Source organism: Syngnathus scovelli, chromosome 14, assembly GCF_024217435.2.
Source record: "Syngnathus scovelli strain Florida chromosome 14, RoL_Ssco_1.2, whole genome shotgun sequence".
NCBI classification, from domain to species: domain Eukaryota; kingdom Metazoa; phylum Chordata; class Actinopteri; order Syngnathiformes; family Syngnathidae; genus Syngnathus; species Syngnathus scovelli.
In genome coordinates, this window is record NC_090860.1 from 4,619,577 (window position 1) to 4,640,000 (window position 20,424).

The 20,424-nt window shown below is 48.5% G+C and overlaps 1 long non-coding RNA gene across 2 annotated transcripts in view; it reads left to right on the top strand.

The window, feature by feature from the left end:
- Window positions 1-14,039: 14,039 nt before the first annotated feature.
- Window positions 14,040-20,424, top strand: part of LOC125980754 (uncharacterized) — a 22,783-nt gene continuing 16,398 nt past the window's right edge. The window contains exons 1-3 of one of the 2 annotated variants that reach the window (XR_011088091.1): window positions 14,040-14,658; window positions 17,651-17,747; window positions 19,676-20,424. The exon at window positions 19,676-20,424 is cut by the window's right edge and continues 3,589 nt beyond it. This is a non-coding gene — a long non-coding RNA (uncharacterized lncRNA). The remainder of the gene's footprint in view (window positions 14,659-17,650; window positions 17,748-19,675) is intronic. The other variant, XR_007485726.1, reaches the window with a different exon arrangement.

A 20,424-nucleotide genomic window follows, 5' to 3' on the forward strand; every position in this document is an offset into this window, starting at 1 on the left:
GTGACATCCTTCAGGTGGTTCAGCACTAACCTCTCGAAATATTTCATGACCACAGATGTCAGAGCGACAGGTCTATAGTCATTCAAACCTGTGATGGCGGGCTTCCTGGCCACTGGAACGATGGTGGAGCTCTTGAAGCACGAGGGCACCTCACACAGCTCCAGGGAACGGTTGAAGATCTGTGCAAAGGTGGGTGCCAGCTGTTCAGCACAGACTTTCAAGCAGGAAAGTGACATGCCGTCTGGCCCGGTGCCTTCCTGATCTTTTGTCTCCGGAACATCTGGCGCACTTCCTCCTCGCGGATCTGGTGTGCGGGCGCGGCCTCTGCAAGAGAGAGATTTGGTGACAACGGTGATGGATGTGTCGACAGAGCGGTTGTGGGGGGAGGTAAGTATGTTGATTGTGCTGCAGGAGGTCCCGTTGTGCGGTAGGACCGATCAAACCTGCAGTAGAACCTGTTTAGCTGGTTTACAAGCCTTGGGCTCTCCACAGGACGTTTCTTGAAGCTCATGATGCTCTGCAGACCTTTCCACACTGTTGAGGGATCAGGATTGGCAGCGAGGTGTCTCTCCAGGCTCTCCTCGTAACACCGCCTGGCTTTCCTGACCTCTCGGTTCAGTGTTTTTCTGGTCTGCTTGAACAGGTCCCGGTCACCACTCCTGTAGGCCTCCTCCTTGACTTTGTGCAGCCTCCTGAGTTTCAGTGTAAACCAAGGTTTTTCGTTGTTGTACGTGCAGAAGGTCTTAGTCTGCACACACTGATCCTCACAAAAACTGATGTATGATGTGACAGTGTCAGTGAGTTCATGCAGGTCTGAAGTTGCAGCTTCAAAAACTCCCCAATCGGTGCAGTCAAAGCAGGCTTGGAGTTCCTGCCTTGACTCCACTGTCCACTTCCTCACAGTCCTCACCACAGGCTTAGAAGTTTTTAATTTCTGCCTGTAGGCCGGGATCAGATGAACTAGACGGTGGTCCGGGAGTCCTAAAGCTGCACGAGCCACAGAGTGGTATGCATCCTTAGTTACGGTGTAGCAGTGTTCCAGTGTCTGTTCCCCTCTGGTGGGACACTTTATGTGCTGTCTGTATCTGGGGAGTTTGTGTGCGAGGCTCGCCCTGTTAAGATCACCCAGAACAATGATTAGTGAATTTGGTAGAAGTTTCTCCATGTCTGTCACCTGGTCAGCCAGCATCTGCGTGGCTTCATTCGCACGTGCGTGTGGTGGAATGTAAACAGCCGTCGTGACGATCGAGGAGAACTCCCGTGGTGAATACAACGGCCGGCAGTTTATAAAAAAAAATTCTAGGAGAAGGCTGCAAGACTCTTTCAACACCATGACATCAGTACACCAACGTTCATTAATGTAGAAACAGAGACCACCTCTCTTTGATTTTACGGTGAGCTCCGCGCTGCGATCTGCATGCATTAGCCGAAACCCAGCTAACTCCACGGCGTGGTGGGGGGTGTGTCGCTTAAGCCACGTTTCAACAAAACACAGAGCGGCGGATCTGCTGAAGTCCGTGTTCCTTGAAGTGAGGAGCAGCAGTTCGTCCATCTTGTTCGCCAGGGAGCGGACATTCGCCAGATGAATTGATGGTAGGGCAGAACAGAACCCTCTCTGCCTCAGCTTTACGAGGGCTCCAGCTCGTCTTCCACGTCGTCTTCGTCGTGCTAGCTTATATAGCACCGCCGCTCCGGCTAAAATCTCCGTCAAACAGTCTGGATCAGGGAGAACAGGAGAGAAAATACTAGAAGAAGATTGTCCGATGTTTAACAGCGCTTCTCTGGTAAAAGTGATCCGGGATGGACAGCAGAGGACACAGAAAACACACAAAATAAGACAAAGAAACAGAGAGCGACTCACCGTGGCGGATATCCGCGGCGCCATCATGACGTCATGATCCATAGACCTGTCGCCCTGACATCTGGGGTCATGAAATCCTTCGAAAGGTTAGTGTTGAACCATCTGAAGGACATCACTGCTCAACCCCCTGCAGTTTGCCTACCGGGCAAACAGGTCGGTGGACGATGTGGTCAACATGGGACTGCACTACATCCTGCACCACCTGGACACCCCAGGGACGTACGGAGGATGCTGTTTGTGGACTTCAACTTGGCGTTCAATACCATCGCTCCTGTCATTCTCCACCAGAAGCTCATCTAGCTCGCGGTGCCTGCCTCCACCTGTCAGTGGATCACAAGCTTCCTGACCAACAGGAGACAGCATGTGAGGCTGGGGACCATCACATCCGACACCTGGACAACTAATACAGGGGTGCGTCCTCTCCCCACTGCTCTTCTCAGTCTACACTAACAATTGCTGCTCAGGTGACTCTTCTGTGAAGCTCTTGAATTATGCAGACAACACCACTCTCATCGGACTGAACCGGGACGGTGACGAGACTGCGTACGGACATGAGGTGGAGCGGCTGGTCAACTGGTGCAGCCAAAACCACCTGGAGCTGAACCCGCTCAAGACCGTGGAGATGACAGTGGACTTCAGGAGAGACCCTTCACCACTTCCACCCCTCACTATTCACAGTAGTGCTATTCTCTCCACAGACACCTTCAAGTTCCTGGGATCCACAATCTCTCGGGACCTGAAATGGACAAGCCACATAGACTCTGTCCAAAAGAAGGCCCAGCAGAGGCTGTACTTTCTGAGACAGCTCAAGAAGTTCAACCTGCCACAGGAGCTGCTGAAGACCTTCTATACTGCCATCATCCAGTCTGTCCTCTGCACCTCCATCACTGTCTGGTTAGGATCGGCCAACAAACAAGACAAGCACAGACTGCAACGGACAATCAGGACTGCAGAAAAGATAATCGGGACCAACCTCCCATCTATCCAAGAATTGTACCTGTCCAGGACCAGGAAACGTGCAAGTAACATCTCTACAGACCCCTCTCACCCAGGTTGCGGTCTGTTTGAACTACTCCCCTCCGGACAGCGTTACAGAGCGCTGTACGCCAAAACCAGCAGACACAGACATAGCTTCTTCCCCCAGGCTGTCGTTCTGATGGACTCACACCATTCATAGAGTCTCAGAGACATTACTGTGCAATAACATCCTGCTCTCGATGCTTTACCTTTGGATTGTCCATATTATGTGTACTACGTGTCCTCTCTGCATCCATTGCAGCCTGGTCATCCTGGAAGAGGGATCCTCCCATCTGTGGTCTCTTCACAAGGTTTCTCATTTCCCCTAGTAGGAGTTTTGAGTTTTTCCTTGCCCATCTGGGAGTTTAAGATCAGGGGATGTTTGAGAATACAGTCAAACCTCGGTTTTTGACCACAATCCGTTCCAGAAGGCGGTTCAAAAAGTGAATCGGTCGAATTCCGAATCTATTTTTCCCATTACAAATAATGGAAAAAAATTTATCCTTTCCAAGACTAAAACAAAACACATTTTTTAAGCATTTTTTTCATCCGCGCATTTTTTTCCGATCGCGCAACTGCAGCGCACCGCCAAACGCGCAACCGTAGCGCACCGCCGACCGCGCAACTGCACCGCGCTGGTCGCATTATTGTGACAGAGCTGTCGCTGAAATTTAGAAAATATTTCTAAAGTTCTGATGTACTTTCCAAAATTTAAGTGGACCTCAGCACTGGGCGCTCACTGTCGCATTGCTTTAAGAGCGTCTTTGTGTTTTAGGATGGCTTTACTGCTCCCTCTTGTTTTCTTTGGAGGCATGATTAGGGGTTAATACAATCCTCAAAGTAACGAAAAAAACAATAACGGACGGAGTCAGTTGGCATCCGGGCCGCGCGGTCGGGTTTTCTCGGGTCCTTTCGGCTCATCTCGCTAGGTTCGACCTCCGAGTTTTTTTCGACAACCAAAGCAAAATAAATCTCGAATTTTTTGTTCGAATTCCGATTTGTTCAAGAACCAGAACGTTTGAAAACCGAGGTTTGAATGTAATTGTCAACTTTTGCACATGTCGTCCTGAATGTTGTTAGCTACCTAAATGTTGTACAGAAGCCGAGATCTACCAGACTCAAATTCCTTGTTTGGCATGCTCAAACTTGGCAAATAAAATATTGATTGATTGATTGATTGATTGATTGATTGATTGATTGATTGATTGATTGATTGATTGATTGATTAAACGCATTGTGTTATCCAAGAATAAAACAGCACCTTCGATGCAATTCATCTGATACAACTACTGTATTTTTCGGACTAAAAGTCGCTCCGGAATAAAGGTCATTAGCCATAAAATGCACAATAACGTGAAAAAAAACATATATATATATATATATATAAGTCGCTCCGGAGTATAAGTCGCATTTTGGGGGAAATTTATTCGACAAAATCCAACACCAAGAACAGACATGAACGAGCAACAACAGGCTAAACGATAGGTATGCTAACGTGACAAACACAAACGAAGAGCTGAGAACGGGCCTGACGTAACATTCAGAGTTATTCAAATAACTATTACATGAATAACACGTGTATAAAACCATCTGTGTCACTCCAATTCATTAAATCCATCGGTCGTCCTTTATGTCAACAATGCCGGGCGGGTGCGCGCCGCTGACGGCGCTTGCACTTCAAAATATTCCACAGGCCCATATAACGATATATAAATTATATATCAAATAACTATTATATAAGCAATAATATTATCAAACCCTGTGTCACTCCAAATCATTAAATCCATCGATCAAATTCCTCGTCCTTTGTCAACAACGCCGCGCTTGCGCCCTGACGTCAGCCTCGTCGTTATTCCACAGATCTGGTATATAACTATATTGTAGCGTTAACAAAGTACAAGGAAAGACATGGGTTTGGTAAACGGCTCTTTATTTAACAAAACAAGAGTTCAACGAGCCAACAACTACTGAACTGTAACGATAAAAACACATACAAGTTGCTACACAAAATAAAATATATCAAATAACTATAACATAAAAAATTCACCGCCACACGGTCCCAAGCACCACCGTCGACTTCCAGGCGTGTGGCGGCGTGAACTTCCATCCCCGAAGGTGGCACTTCCAGGCACGGAGGTGAAAGTGAGCTCCGTAGAGTAGGACCGGGCGTGCGTCAAAGCCATGTCCGAGCCCCATCCACCATCCCCGGACAGCCACCCGGCCGAGCGCCGGCCCCCGACTTCCATCCACGGAGGTGAAAGAGAGCTCCGTACAGTAGGACTGGCCGTGCATAAAAGCCATAATAGATTTTCAAACCTTCTGTGTCACTCAAAATCATTAAATCCTTCAAACGCTTCGTCCTCCGTGTCACTTACAAACAAAGCCACTAATGATGCCGGTAGTACGTGGGGCCCTTCGTCATCTTCGTCATCCCGTGATCAAACAACTGCTGCGCCGCTGGCGTCACTTGAAATTCAAATTACAGTAATCCCTTGCTACATCGCGGTTCGTTTATCGTGATCGGGGACGTCCCAAAAGTCAAACCCCCACGGAGCGCGCGGGGGGGAAGCGCACCAGTCCAGATGACGGCCACTTGTCTGTTACAAAGTTTGAACCGCGCTCGGCGGCGACTGGGGAAACAACCGCACTCGCCGGCACACACTGGGGACCTAAACCGCACTCGGGCGGCACACACTGGGGACCGAACCGCACTCGGGCGGCCACTTGGGGAACCAAACCGCACTCGGGCGGCCTCTTGAGGAACCGAACCGCACTCGGGCGGCCACTTGGGGAACCAAACCGCACTCGGGCGGCAACTTGGGGAACCTGAACGGCACTCGGGCGGGTCCTTGGGGAACCTGAACCACACTCGGGCGGGTACTTGGGGGACAGAACCACACTCGGGCGGGTACTTGGGGAACCTGAACCACACTCGGGCGGGTACTTGGGGAACCTGAACCACACTCGGGCGGGTACTTGGGGAACCTGAACCACACTCGGGCGGGTACTTGGGGAACCTGAACCACACTCGGGCGGGTACTTGGGGAACCTGAACCGCACTCAGGCAGCAACATGAACTGCACTCGGGCGGCAACCCGGACACAAACCGCACTCGGACAGCAACGCAAACATGAACCGCACTCGGGCGGCAACCCGAACATGAACCGCACTCGGGCGGCAACCCTAACATAAACCGCACTCGGGCAGCAACCCTAACATGAACCGCAATCGGGCGGCAACCCTAACATGAACCGCACTCGGGCGGCAACCCTAACATGAACCGCACTCGGGAGGCAACCCTAACATGAACCGCACTCGGGCGGCAACCCTAACATGAACCGCACTCGGGCGGCAACCCTAACATGAACTGCAATCTGCGGCAACCCTAACATGAACCGCAATCCGCGGCAACTCTGGAAGTCTGTACCGCGATCGGTGGCAACTCTAGAAGTTGGTGCCGCAATCGTCGGCATTCGGAAGGCGGGGCTGTGCGCAGCGGCAAGAGCCATCACGCGCCGCAGTAGTGGGAGTGGAGCCAGGGACGTCCGTGGGTCCTGCGACGCTAGGGTGGAGCCCGATGGCGGCCGTGAGTCTGATGACGCCGGGAGGCACACCAATGGCGGCCGTGGGTCCGGCGTCGCGGCAGCAGAGTCCGATCGTGGCCGCAAAGCCGCTGGCGCCAGAAGCACTCCGATGGCGGCCGCGGGTCCGGCGTCGCCGGAACAAAGTCCGATGGTGGCCACGGGTCCGGCGTTCCGGCAGCAGAGTCCCAACGCTGCCGCGAAGCCCATGGCGCTGGAACATGCACGGACTGGCGGTCGTGGATTGGGCATCGCAGCAGGATCTGATGGAAGAGGGGGGTCCAAGCGCTGGTCGTTGTAGTGGTCGGATCATTCTGTCAGGATCGGATGGAAATGGAGCAGGACGACCAAGTGCAGCTTGGACCAGGGTTTATTGAAGAACGCAAACTTACAGACTCTGCAACTCAAATTACAGTGATCCCTTGCTTCATCGCAGTTCGTTTATCGCGGTTTCCCTTTTTTTTATTTTAAAAATTTGTGAAAAAAATTCACCTATAAGTCGCCCCCCCCACCCAAACTGAAAAAAACCCTGCGACTTATAGTCCGAAAAATACGGTACTCAAAATACACCCACAAGAAGTGAAAACAGAGCACACAACTCTAAAATCAGCAGAAAGACGTAGACACAGAGTTCTGCTTGTTAAGGAGTGTTTCAGAAATCTTTTGTCAGGATAGTGTCAGGATCGGATGGAAATGGAGCAGGACGACCAAGTGCAGCTTGGACCAGGGTTTATTGAAGAACAGACTCGACAACTAACATCACTTAACAAAACCTAACAACGTGACGTGAAACAAAAAGACGGTGACATTACCAATGACAGGAACAGGAACCAAAAAAACATCATGACATGAACACACAACAATGATCCGACAGGGGAGTGACACGCAGACAGGACTTAAATACGAGACAGGTAATGAGAGGCAGGTGAGAATGATCACACTGATCATGGGCACACAGGAGGGGAGGGGCGAGCACACAGACAAAACTATGACAATATGGACATGATCGGGGACGAGTCGTGACAGATAGAGCAGGGGTCGGGAACCTATGTCTCGCGAGCCAGATATGGCTCTTTTGGTGACTGCATCTAGCTCGTGGACAAATCTGACATTTGTTTACTCAATTAAAGTCATAAATAATTTTGTGGTATTATCCAAGTAAAAAATAGACCTACTGAAATCATAATGTTAAATTAGTTTTCAAAATATAAAATACGATCACGTTTGCAATCCATCCCATTTGTTTTCTACCGCTGAAATCCACGGTTGCGTCATATCAGCCAATCCCAGCTGCCCTTCGGCGTACAGAAGGGTGACACCAGGTCGAACAAAAAAGCGCGATTTTTATTGGACAATACTCCGCCTGTCACACACGCACGACCAAACCCCTCCGATCTGGCCAGATCACGCACACCTGCTGCTGGTTAGGGGACGGAGCTATTTAAACCCTCCTTGTGCATTCTTCTTTGTCAGTCTGTCCCGTGCACACTTTGGGTGTCATTGTCTCCGATTACCCCTAGATAGGATCGTCTCGTTTCTGAGAAACAAACTCAGTGCTCCCCCTAATTCAACGTAATTGTGAGTTTTATTTTTATGTCATTTATACTTGTTTTTATGCCAGTCATATCATTTTATTTCATCGTATTTATATGTTCATTATTAATGTATTATTTAGTTATATAAATGTATTATGTATTTATATAGAGGCCGGTCCGCGAAAATATTTCGGACACGTAACCGGTCCGTGGCGCAAAAAAGGTTGGGGACCACTGATTTAAACCCTACCTGTGCATTCTTCTTTGTCAGTCTGTCCCGTGATGCTACCCGTATGCTCACTGCTCTCTACCCGTCTGACTCCCGTTGCTGACCTGTTCCGTTCGCTGACTCGACTCGTCTCGTTTTGCCTGCCGTGTGCCTTGACCATCTGCCCGTTGTTGACCACGTTCTGCTCGCCGCCCGTCCTGACCGATCGTTTGCTTCCAACCACGTTCTGCTCGCCTCCCGCCCGGACTCAACGCTCGACCACGACTTTGCTTTTCACAGGCACTTCCCCACGCTACGTGCCTGCCTCGCTGATGGCGAAGAGAAAAGATGACGGTTACCGAACATTTCAGAGTGAGTGGACCAAAGAATTCGCATTTGTGGAGAGAGGAAGCTCTGCTACGTGCCTCATATGCAATGACAAAATTGCATCAATGAAACGCTCCAATATCAAGCACCACTGCTTGCGATATGCTACATTTGCAACCAAATACCCAGCTGGGGACAGCAGAAAGAAAGCGTGTGAAGAGCTCCAGAGGAAGGTCCAAGCTAGTCAACAGCAACTCCGTGTATGGACCGGACAAGGTGAGTTTAATTCAGCTAGTTTTGCTGGCGCCTTAGCAATCGTGAGGAACGGAAACCCATTCACGGATGGTGAGTATTTCAAAACATTTATGCCTGATGTGGCTAATGAACTTTTTGACCAACCTAAGGTCACATCTAACTGATGAGAGCCTCAACGCCTGCATGAAGCTCAACCTCACCGCATATCAACCGGACTACAAAGCCATCAGCAAAACGATGCAGCCCCAGAAGTCTCATTAATGGTGTTTTTTTTTTTTTTTTTTTTTTTGTAAAAACGTCAAAATCGTTGGTCTTAATTAAAATACATGCATTTAATTGTATTTAGCCAATTGTTTTTTTTTAAATGGTATGGCTCTTATGGAAAATTATTTTTAAAAAATGGGTATTTATGGCTCTGTCCGCCAAAAAGGTTCCTGACCCCTGGTATAGAGAAAGAATCACCAAAAGACTTCATTTCATTGATGGTTCAGTTCCTTCAATCTACGGAAACAACGGACACAAGAAAGCGGTAAGTTAGAGATGACACAAAAATAATGAACTGTATTTCACTTTAATAATATCGTTTCTGCTGATTTTGGAGCTGTGCACTCTGTTTTCATTTCTTGTGGGTTTATTTTGATCTGATGTGCTCCAAGACAAGTCGCTCAAAGCACTTCATGATGATGGGCGTCAGTGCCACGGGGCGGTAGTCATTGAAGCAGGACGGAGCAGGCTTCTTCGGCACAGATACGATGGTGGCAGCCTTGAAACACGAAGGGACGATGGCCTGCTGCAGGGAAATGTTAAAGATGTCCGTGAAGACCTGTCAGCTCCCCAGCACAGTCCTTCAGCGCTCGACCTGGGATGTTGTCAGGGCCCGCCGCCTTACGGGTGTTGATAGCGGCAAGCGCCCTCCTCACGCTGTCGGCAGAGAGGCACAGGGGCTGCTTGTGTGGAGGGGGAGTGGTCTTCAGCGGGCAAGTGCTGTTCTGAGCGTCGAAGCGAGCAAAGAAGTGGTTAAGATCGTTGAGCAGACGGACGTCACCCTCACAGCTCAGCGGCGCGGGCTTGTGATGGTCTGAATGCCCTGCCAAAGGCTCCGTGCGTCCCAGCTGTCCTTGAAGTGGGCGGTAAGCTTGCAAAAGAACGCCCTTTTCGCTTCCTTGATGCCCCGGGACAGGTCAGCCCTCGCTGCCCTCAAGCCAGCCTCATCCCCCGCTCTGAAGGCTTCGTCCCTGGCCCTCAGCAGCCTGAGGACAGCCCCCGTCAGCCATGGCTGCCAGTTAGCCCGAGTGACGATGGACTTCGAGTGAGTCACATCATCAATGCACTTTGTGATGTAAGAGGAAACAGAGTCAGTATACTCTTCTATGTCTGTCCGATCGTTGCAAGTGGCCGCCCGCTTAAACATGTCCCAGTCAGTAGTGCCAAAGCAGTCTCGAAGCGCATCAGAGGCACCCTCAGGCCACACCCGTACCCGCTTGCAAACCGGCCTGGATGCCTTCACCCTTTGTCTGTATGCAGGCAAAAGCATAACAGTGAGATGGTCAGAAAGTCCAAGATGGGGGATGGGGGCGGCCTTGAAAGCTCCTTTATGTGTAGAGTAGACCAGGTCCAGGAAGCTGTCACCATCCATCCATCCATCCATCCATCTTCTTCCGCTTATCCGGGGTCGGGTCGCGGGGGCAGCAGCTTTAGGAGGGACTCCCAGACTTCCCTCTCCCCAGCCACTTCATTCAACTCATCCCGGGGGATCCCAAGGCGTTCCCAGGCCAGCTGAGAGACATAGAAGCTGTCACCACGTGTTGGAAAATTAACATGCTGGTGAAGCCTCGGAAAAACAGACTTCAGGTTAGCATGATTAAAGTCCCCAGCGAAGATGGTGAAACCGTCAGGGTGCGCCGTCTGTTGTTCACTGACAGCCTGGTACAGTTCACTAAGAGCCGCAATCCTGTCGCCTTCGATGTTGGAAGGCGGGATGTACTCGCGACTAGCAGAATCGCAGTAAATTCCCTCGGCAGGTAAAAAGGACGGCACTTAATGACCACAAACTCCGCCAGTGGAGTGCCTGCATAGCCCTATGGAGTCCCGGCATCATTCGTCACGGACGTAGATGCATATTCCACCTCCTCGCGACTTTCCCCCTCTCACAATGGCACGGTCCGCCCGATAGCACGCTAGCCGCTCTAGATGCACAGCAGAGTCCGGAATGTTGACAGTCAACCAGGTCTCAGTGAACACGAGCACACAGCAGTTGGTTTGTGGAGCTCAGCAGGCGAATGTAATCCATCTTGTTGTCCAGCGAACATTCGCCAGAAGATTGGAAGGCACGGCCGGGCGAGCTGGGTTGGCCGCCAGCCTCGCCCGGACGCCTCCGCGCTTGCCCCTCTTCTGCCTCCTCGCACACCGCTTCCAACGCATTCCAACCGGGGGAGGAATAGCAGGCGAGTCCGACGACGCTCCAGGACGGAGTAGTCCGAGCGCCTTTAATGTCTCCGCATCAAAGTCCACAACGCCACAAAACCCACTTTCGCCGATGTTGAGCAGAACCTGCCTGCTGTACTTGTAGCACGACGTATTACGACGAGACGAACACATAAAACTGTCGGACAAACACTCATTAAACGAACAAAACACCGTACGGGTGGGACAGAGAGAGGTCCTTGCGTGTGCACGCGCCACCATCTTGAATCATTTTTGTATCAGATGAATTGCATCAAAAGTGCTGTTTTGTTCTTGGGGAACACTAATATGTTCAATGCATTCATTAGCTTCTCGCTAGCATTAGCTTGACTGCAGTGCTTGTTTACAAGAAGTCCATAGCATTTGCATCAGTCTTTCTGCTGATTTTGGAGCCGTGTTTTCTATTTTCACTTCTTGTGGGTGTATTATGAGTAGTTGTACCAGATGAATTGCATCAAAGGTGCTGTTTTATTCTTGGGGAACACAATGCATTCGCTAGCTTCTCGCTAGTGCTAGCATTAGCTCACTTCGTAGCTTGACTGCAGTGCTTGTTTACAAGACGTTCATAAATATTGTGAGGAGATTTCTTGTAACTGCATCTGAGCCAGTATTTCAGCTCAAAGTATTTTGGTTCATACCTATTAATGGTTATCAATGAGGCGGACCTTTGTACTGTGTTAGTGACAGACCACCGGCGAAAATCTCCGTAATGAAAAGCCAGTTTTGCTAAGCTGTTGACTAGCCATGTTATCGTTACGTTTTTCTTAAGCCTTACTAACCACCTCTCACGCCTGTATATGCAGGTAATGAGGGTGACATTTTTGTGTTGTTTCATTGCGGAAGTTTGCATTTGATTTATTTACCTTGTTTATCTGTAGCATTGAAGCTTACGGCTAATATAACCACTTGTTTGCTGCAGTATTGTAGTATTGAATATGTTTGCTAGTGGTGGTATAGTATATACTATGTATATTGTAATGATTATTGTGATTATGTTTAAAAGTTTATTTGTTTAATAGTCTTATAGGTATTATATGTTTTGTGATTAAGTTTATTAGCAGTAGTGCAATATGATGTGAAAAGAGACCAAAGGAGATTATTTTGAGCATATTTATTTATAGTTAAGAATTGCACTGCATGTTTATGTTTTTGTTTGCACAGTTCTCACGGTCTGTAAAGGATGGTCTGTATGGTCTGTCAAGTCAAGATAATGTCTTCTATAGCCGAGAGGGAGTTAGTATATTTATTTTATTATGTGTCATGTATGGCTGTATGGACAAGCCTTCTGCCGTATATATCTTTTAATCAATCAAAAAGTTTGCGGCGCAAGTAAACGCTACCTCGTTTAGATAAAGCAAAAAAAAAGCGCTAGTTCAGCTAAAAAAAAAAACTACAAATGTCGACCGGAATGGGAGGCGCACATCTTGCGGCCTGAGGGGTGTGGGGTGTGAAGTATCTCATTTGCATTTAAAGAGACCGCACCAAAACAGCTTGCTCTGAGCCGCACCTCAGAACACGTAGAAAAGAGTGACGGTATCAAAACGAGGCATTCAGACCAAAGCATCGCTGTTCCACTTTATATAGACCAGAACTGAATAAGTAAAACGTAAAACAGTAGAATTTATTACCGTGATACTTGGGCTTTAAAGGCAAACAGTATCCCGACACGGACCTGCTCGGAAGCACATCTATGGCAGTTTGCCTTGTTTGTTAGCATTGAGCTGAACAGTCAAAAGTAAGTGGGTCAAGTCGACCCCACTGACACCCCCCATCCCGCACGGTGCTCGTATCAGTGAAGGTTGGGAAAGAGCAAAAAGTTCAGATATGATAAGTCTCATCATGTCTCTTGTCTTACTTTGTCTCAGTCTCATTTTGTCTCATGTTTGCCTGTCATGTCTCTCATTTTTCATTATGTCATGCCATTTCTTAACATGTCTCATCCCTTACGTGTTTTGTTTCATTTAGTCTCATACTTTTGGTGTCATGTTTCATGTGTGATGTCACCATGTCACGTCACACTCGATACTACTGTCTCTTGTCCGACAATGTCCTTTGTTAGCCTCCCCCGCCCCCCGTGCCTCTACCTGAGTGCGGCTGTCACTCACCCTTGAGTGAAACGGGGTGCGGAGGGCGAGCACAGATGGAAGGTGAGCAAGATGCTGCCACTTGTCTATCTCGTCTGTCTATAAATACTCATCTATATGTACACGCGGCACGTAGATTTGTAGACGCCTGCAGATGGAGAGCACGGCCGGGTCACGTTGCCATGGAGATGGCGCTCCATGCGGTGTGGAGGGTGTGTGCGCATGTGTCGGTATGGGTGTGTATGTGGCTGTTTCCGTGCCGTATGTGGGTGCACAAGGCGTGTGCATGCCTAAATGTGCGTGTCTTGCATGAATGTACTCGTGTGAGACTGCATGCGTCCACTTGTGTGTGCGCGCGTGCATGTGCGTGTGTGCGCAACCCAACTACTAAAAAATACCTCAAGTCAAGCAAAGGAGCTTCCTTATTGATGACTGCATTTTCACCTTCTGTATTTGCCTCCATCGATAAGTGGCCCAACGGCCAAGTTTGAGAGGTTCCAAATACGGCCGTAACGCAAGAACACAAAGAAGTCAAAGAACAAGGCTACACGCACAAAAGTTCAACTTGCGCGCACGCACACGCAGCTGTCAAGTGAGGAATAATCATCACTTCCAGAGTTTGTTTTCTCAGCACAGATTCGATTGATGGACCGTTTGGATCAACATCCGCACGACCCGAAGTGTGCGCGTGCGTGCATGCGAGTGTGTGCAAGGCTACGTGAATGCGTTGCAAAATAAATACACACGCGCAGAAACAGCTGGAAACGCACACACATTGCAAGGAGTGACGACAGCTAAGAGAACATCTGCCGCAGGCTTCACAAAATTAGTTTCCCTGTAAGAGTATGCTTCTCCCTTCTGCGCAGATATATGCGAACTGGTTCGAATGCTAACTGGCGCAGATGCGGCGCAAACAGCTTAGCTCCAAAACGTCCTCCGAGTTGGTCGCGAATCAAATTCATTGTCGTCAAGCAAGTCGTTGTCAGTGCTGCATTATGTTAGCATCAATATTGTGCTCATGCTAACTACTAATGCTAACATGAGCTGTGACACTAGGGGAGGAGTCCATGTTCCACAAGAGCCCGATCCTGCCTGTTTTCCCACACGTCTCCCCGCTGCAACACACCCGATTCAAGTGATCGAGACCCTGTCAAGGTTGCAGCTCAGCCGACCATTTCAGTCAGGCGTGTCGGAGGAGAGAGAGGGACATGGAGAGGAGGCAGGTTAGGGCTCTTGGGCGACTCAGGTCCCCTAGCCCTGGACCAGGGCCTCACAGATGAAGAAGTGGTCCTTAACTTCTGGTGCAGAGGGATCAAAATCAAAAATGGTAGGCTAACTTTGTATCGCCAACAAGTACTGCTGATGCTAACTGCTAAATAAGTGGCACAAAGATAGCAAAACTGCAAATCTAAAACCTCCGATGTGTGATCCTAGTTGCTCTTTAGTGAACTTGAATTAAACTGTCAAGCACTCCACTTGACACACTGGAGGGGTATTTGGGCAATGGCGTGTGGCTAGCTTGAAAGGCTAACCGCTAACATCAGGCGTGACAAGAGTGTTGAGCGTGAGTGTGTGTGTGTTCCTGCCTTGTGCCTGACCTGACTGCATAAACAAACTGCACGCACGCACACACACATACACACACACACGCACGCACATACACACACGCACGCAGACAGACACACACACACGCACACACAGTGATGAAGTGCACGTCACACAATGTCAGAACTCAAGTTCTCACTTCACAGAGCAGTGGATGTGTGCGTGCGTGCGTGCGTGCATCCGATCTTATCACCTTTGCATCAAACACACCTCAAGGCTAACACACACACAAGAAAAGCCCAGATGGCCTCACAATCCTGTCTCCTGCCAAACAGATGGACTTAGATGCATTCATTCAACAATGGACACACACACACACAGAGTAGCGGCCATGCAATCACAGTGCTTTCCGCACACGCAAACAAGTACACACAGACACAGTGGCTGGTGTCCAGCCGCCGTGACCTCAGTGCTTGCGTGTGTGCGTGCGCGTTACTTGCAAAGTCTCATTAGCAGATCAGCATCAATATTGATGAGGGCCATTTCATGACGGGACGTCAATTCGCACTTGCGCTTCTCTCACTACTTTATGAGCACTCCAATACTCCGTGCTGTGATACGGGTTCAAGCATTTGAGGAACTCAAATGCATCTCGCGTATGCGAAACGTACTTGAAGGACAATCCTGTCGTGGCACAAAACATGACTTTGCTTTGTGCAAAGTTGAGCGAAGCCTGGGCGAGAATTAGGCGGGCTCGCAGCGAGCCAATAGCTTGACGTTTTAAAGCCCACATATCACTGTAATAAATTCTACTGTTTTACGTTTTACTCATTCAGTTGTGGTCTATATAAAGTGGAACAGCGATGCTTTTGTCTGAATTTCTCGTTTTGATGTCATCGCAGGTCCCTCTTTTCTACTTGTTCTGAGGTGCAGCTCACAGCAAGCCGTTTTGGTGCAGTCTCTTTAAATGCAAATGAGATACTTCACACCCCACACCCTCCACGCCGCAAGATGTGCGCCTCCCTTTCCAGTCGACATATTTGTAGTTTTTTAGCCAAGGTAGCTTTTACTTATGCTGCAAACTTTTCGATTGATTAAAACAGTGGTCCTCAACCTTCTTGTGCCACGGACCGGTTACGTGTCAGAAATGTTTTCGTGGACCGGCCTTTATATAAATAAATAATACATTTATATAAATAGATAAGACGTTTATAATAAATATATAAATACGATGCAATAAAATGATATGACTGGCACAAAAACAAGTATAAACGACATAAAAATAAAACTCACAATTACGTTGAATTAGTGAGCTTGTTTCTCAGAAACGTGTCGGTCCCATCTAGGCGTAATCGAAGACAATGACACCCGAAGTGGTTAAGGTTTGTCTTTTAATACAGGAATCTTGGTCTCCATGTGCCGAAGCAGTTTTGAAGGCGTCATTGCCTCGTTAGCTAGCCTGTTGCCACATATTATGCAGAGTGGGCTTGGCGCATCAGAGTCACCTGTGGCGATAAATCCATATTTTATGTAGGACCTCAGAAATTTTCTTTTAAATGCAGCTTTCCTTTTCTTAGAAGTCGTAGCCTCTTCTTCTTCCGTCTCTTCATTGGGCTTTTTTCCCTTTCCGAAGAAGCTTTCTCTGTTTCTTGTTCATATTTGCTTGCTTCGTGGGCTCGACTGAGGTGGCATGTCACGTGACTGAGACAAGCGTCTTGACCAGAACCGACAGATGTAATTGGGAGAGAATCAAAAATGTTTTTATATTTTTCAGAATAATTTTTTACTCATTTTTGCTAACTTTGCGGGCTTGACTGGGGAAACATGTCACACGACCGGGATGAGCGTCTTGATCTGAATTAATTGATCGTCGATAAAAAAAGTTGTTGTTTTTTCTCTGTGGCTTGATGGCCTGGTACCAAGTGACCCACGGACCGGTACCAGCCCGTGGACCAGGGGTTGGGGACTCCTGGACTAAAATATGTCAACGGAAGAAGACTTGTCCATAGATACGTAACACGTAATAAATCCCCTCACAATATTTATGAACACGTCTTGTAAACAAGCACTGCAATCAAGCTACGAAGTAAGCTAATGCTAGCTTGTTTGGTTTGTCCCACCCTAACGGATGTGATGTAATAGATAAAGTTACATAATACAAAACGGAGAAAACTGAACGGAGTAAAAAATAGCCCCCCAAACAAATGTTAAAAGTATCTGTGCAGCACCTGGAGGGATATTTTTCACTTTTCTACACTCTTGGAGACTCCAAATACACAAGAAAAAGAATTTAAAAGCAAAGAAATGTGGATTCTCCATGACAAGTCTCCGTTTGCCACACTGAGGCGTTGAGCTCGCTCGTCCGGCTTTGAGCTGTCGAGGCTTTGCCGTGACAACGCTTTGCCGAAAATCCGCACTCGTCCTTCGTCCGTCGGCGCCGCCGTCTCGCGGGACCCATGAGAAGTCACGCAGTGTGACGGGGAATTAGCAGCGTTTTTTTTTCTAGCCCATTGCTTCCACTTACTCACTTACTGACTGACTGAATGACTCACTTACTCGCACGCACGCACGTACGCACACACTCTTTGCTCGCTCGCACGCACGCACGCACACACATACACACACACACAGCTGAAGGGTGTAGAACATTGTTCATACATTCTCTTAGCATTTGTGCTTCTGATTGTGCGTTTGCAAATGTGTGTGTGTGCGTGCACAGGTGTGTGCGTGTGTGTAATTGCAGTTCGTTGAAAGATGAGAGTGTTCACTTTCAGGCAGGTGGACACAGGATCGCGGGGGCCGGGTTCAAAGGTCACCATCTATCCTTCAAGTGTACCTGCCAAATGCATCAGCTCTGACTAAACGCTGGAGGTCAGATTTTTCATTCTTTAAGTTCACACGATTTATTTTCCCCTGCCTGCATTTGGCTCCACCCCCAAGTTCCCCAGGGCATGCGATTGGTGACCTGTGCTCAGATTAAAATGTCACAGGAGAAAAGACGCGTTAACAAACACACGTTCGGATTTAAGAGGATTAGGAGTCGCACTCGCCTCTTCAATGCTCTTCACTCACACCAAGTAGACAAGGTCAACACAACCACAGCTAACGTGCTAACATGCTAACACGCGGCATATGACTAGTTAAACAACCACAGGCAGTCGCCAAGCCAGTAAACAAGTTAGCCGTGATGCCAGCAGAAAGGCTAGTAGCGAGGCTCGCGGTGAGGTTAGCGGCCTAGCAGTTAGGCAAGGCAAGTAGCAAGGCTCGTGGAAAGCCTGAGTGCTTGTGTGTGTTAGCATTAACATTAGAGAAAATGTTTGTTTCTCTGCTCACAATGTGTCTGAGTGGATGTGTTTTACTATTATGTGTTTGTCGCTCCACTAAACTATGTATTAACATTTTAGCAAAGTTGTCATTAATCACTACGTTTGTGTGTGTGTGTGTGTGTGTGTGTGTGTGTGTGTGTGTGTGTGTGTGTGTGTGTGTGTGTGTGTGTGTGTGTGTGTGTGCATGCGTGCGCGTGTGTTTTTAGCAGTGCTCGCGTTTTTAGCATTAGGTGGCAATAGCATGTTAGCACAGCATTCCTCGTTTAGTGCAGCAGGGGTTGAACAAAAGCTAAGCTACGACTAATCTCTGGAGCACCAATTAGCCTGCCGACGCAGCGACAACAAAATAACGTGGCCGCCTGCTGGCTCGCTTCCTGTCAGGGTCACCCGGGGTCAGGCATCGCAAGTCTACACTCTGTTCGCTGCCGTCGTCCGGGATCAGACCTGTTTCTTCCTTTTCATTTGTTTGGGCCATTGTTTATTTTTGGTTTGTTAGCCACCATTTGCTTTGTTGTTGCTATTTTCCTTTTGAAGTTTATCATTGTGGAGATCTCGAATAATTATTGTCCTTTTTTTGTTTCATCTCTCTGTGTTCATTTTGCCTTTATTTTTTAAATTTCTTTTCCCTATTTTCCCTCGTTGTCAGTCTCTGACATCTGTGTACATTAATGTTTGTTGCGGTTGGTTTCCCGGGCCGTTTGTGTTCGTTGCCGGCCGTTGTTTCCCGGCTGTTGTCGGCGTCCGCTTCCCGGGTGTCGCCTTTCGCCGCGTTATGACGCCGCCGCCCGATTGGATCGTGCGGCTCAAGTGTTGCCGCCAAGGAGCCAATTAGCCGCCGACAGCGACCCAACGCTGACCGCCCTCACCCGCATCTGTTCGCGTATTAGCCGGCCGCCATTAAAAATGAATGCAGGCCTTTTAAAGAGGATGGCAAAGGGGCAAAATATTGTTATTGATCCAAAGTTCTTAGATGTAAGAGGATCTCGACGGCTTCCAAACATCCATCCCTACGAACACGACACCGCCGGAACATCCAGGCGTTCCGGGCGGGGCATGGCGAGAGGTGGGGGTACCGGGCATCCCGGGGGGGGGTCTGTTGTCGCGACAACAAGGACGATGAGTGCAGTTATGAAAATGAAGTGGGCCTAATTGATTGGCTTGGTTACGTTTTTATTCCTGCGTATTGACTGGCCGACCACGACAACAACAACATGGCTGCCGGCAGACCAACACGATGGAAAACATAAAAGTGTGTGGGCGGGTGTTGATGGGGGGGGGAGAGGTCACCGCAAACGAAAACTTGGAAAAAATCAATTAGAAATGAAATTTTACTTGATAAATAGTCAATTTTTTCTCTTTGTGTATTTTTTTTTTTTTACTGTTCGATTTTTCTTTGGGTTAATGACCAAATGAACTATTTCAACATCAGTAGACTTCCAACTCTGGTCGTTGTGTGTGCGTGTGTGATTACAGGTTAGGGTTACATCCTCCTGGCCGCGCCACGCCGAGCTGCACCGCGTTCACCATCTCGCCATCCTGTCAGCCAATAGAGTTTGATGTTGTTCTTTGATGCTTTGAGTGTTTCTGCGCTCGATGCAAATCTTATCAGCGGGCTCGCACGCACGCGCGTGAGCATGCACCCGGACGCATTAGAACTTCTGGAAGGAAGCGAGGAAGAAGAGTAAATATGGCGTCAGGTTTCCGGCGTTTGGAAATGTTGCGAAATTGGATCAAAAATGTGCAAAGTGACTCCCACAACAAGTTTATTTTATGCACATACACACACTCACACGCACACACACGCACACACGTGAGTGCATGTCTGTGCGTATGTGCGTGCGTGTCTTAAAGCAGCAAACAGACATTTGGTATCGAGTCGGACTCGGAACCTCCTCTTAAAGCGAGCTGGCAAATGAGGTTGCTGGCGTGTTAGCATATTCTTTTCGGCCCTCGGCGAAACGTCACGCTTCCGACTGAAGAGGGAGCAACAGCAATGTGTACATACTCTTATTGTTTTATACAAACTTATATACCGTATTTGCCGGTGTATTGGTCGACCTTTTTCGATCCAAAATCGACCGAAAAAAATCGACCTCGACTTATACACCGAGTCATAAAATTTAACTTCGTATTCATCGCTTCAAATGTGATGGTAACCAAGGCCGTTTCTCATGCATCTCATTGTGCGTTGCACTTAGAAAATTTGAACCGGGCGGCGTGCG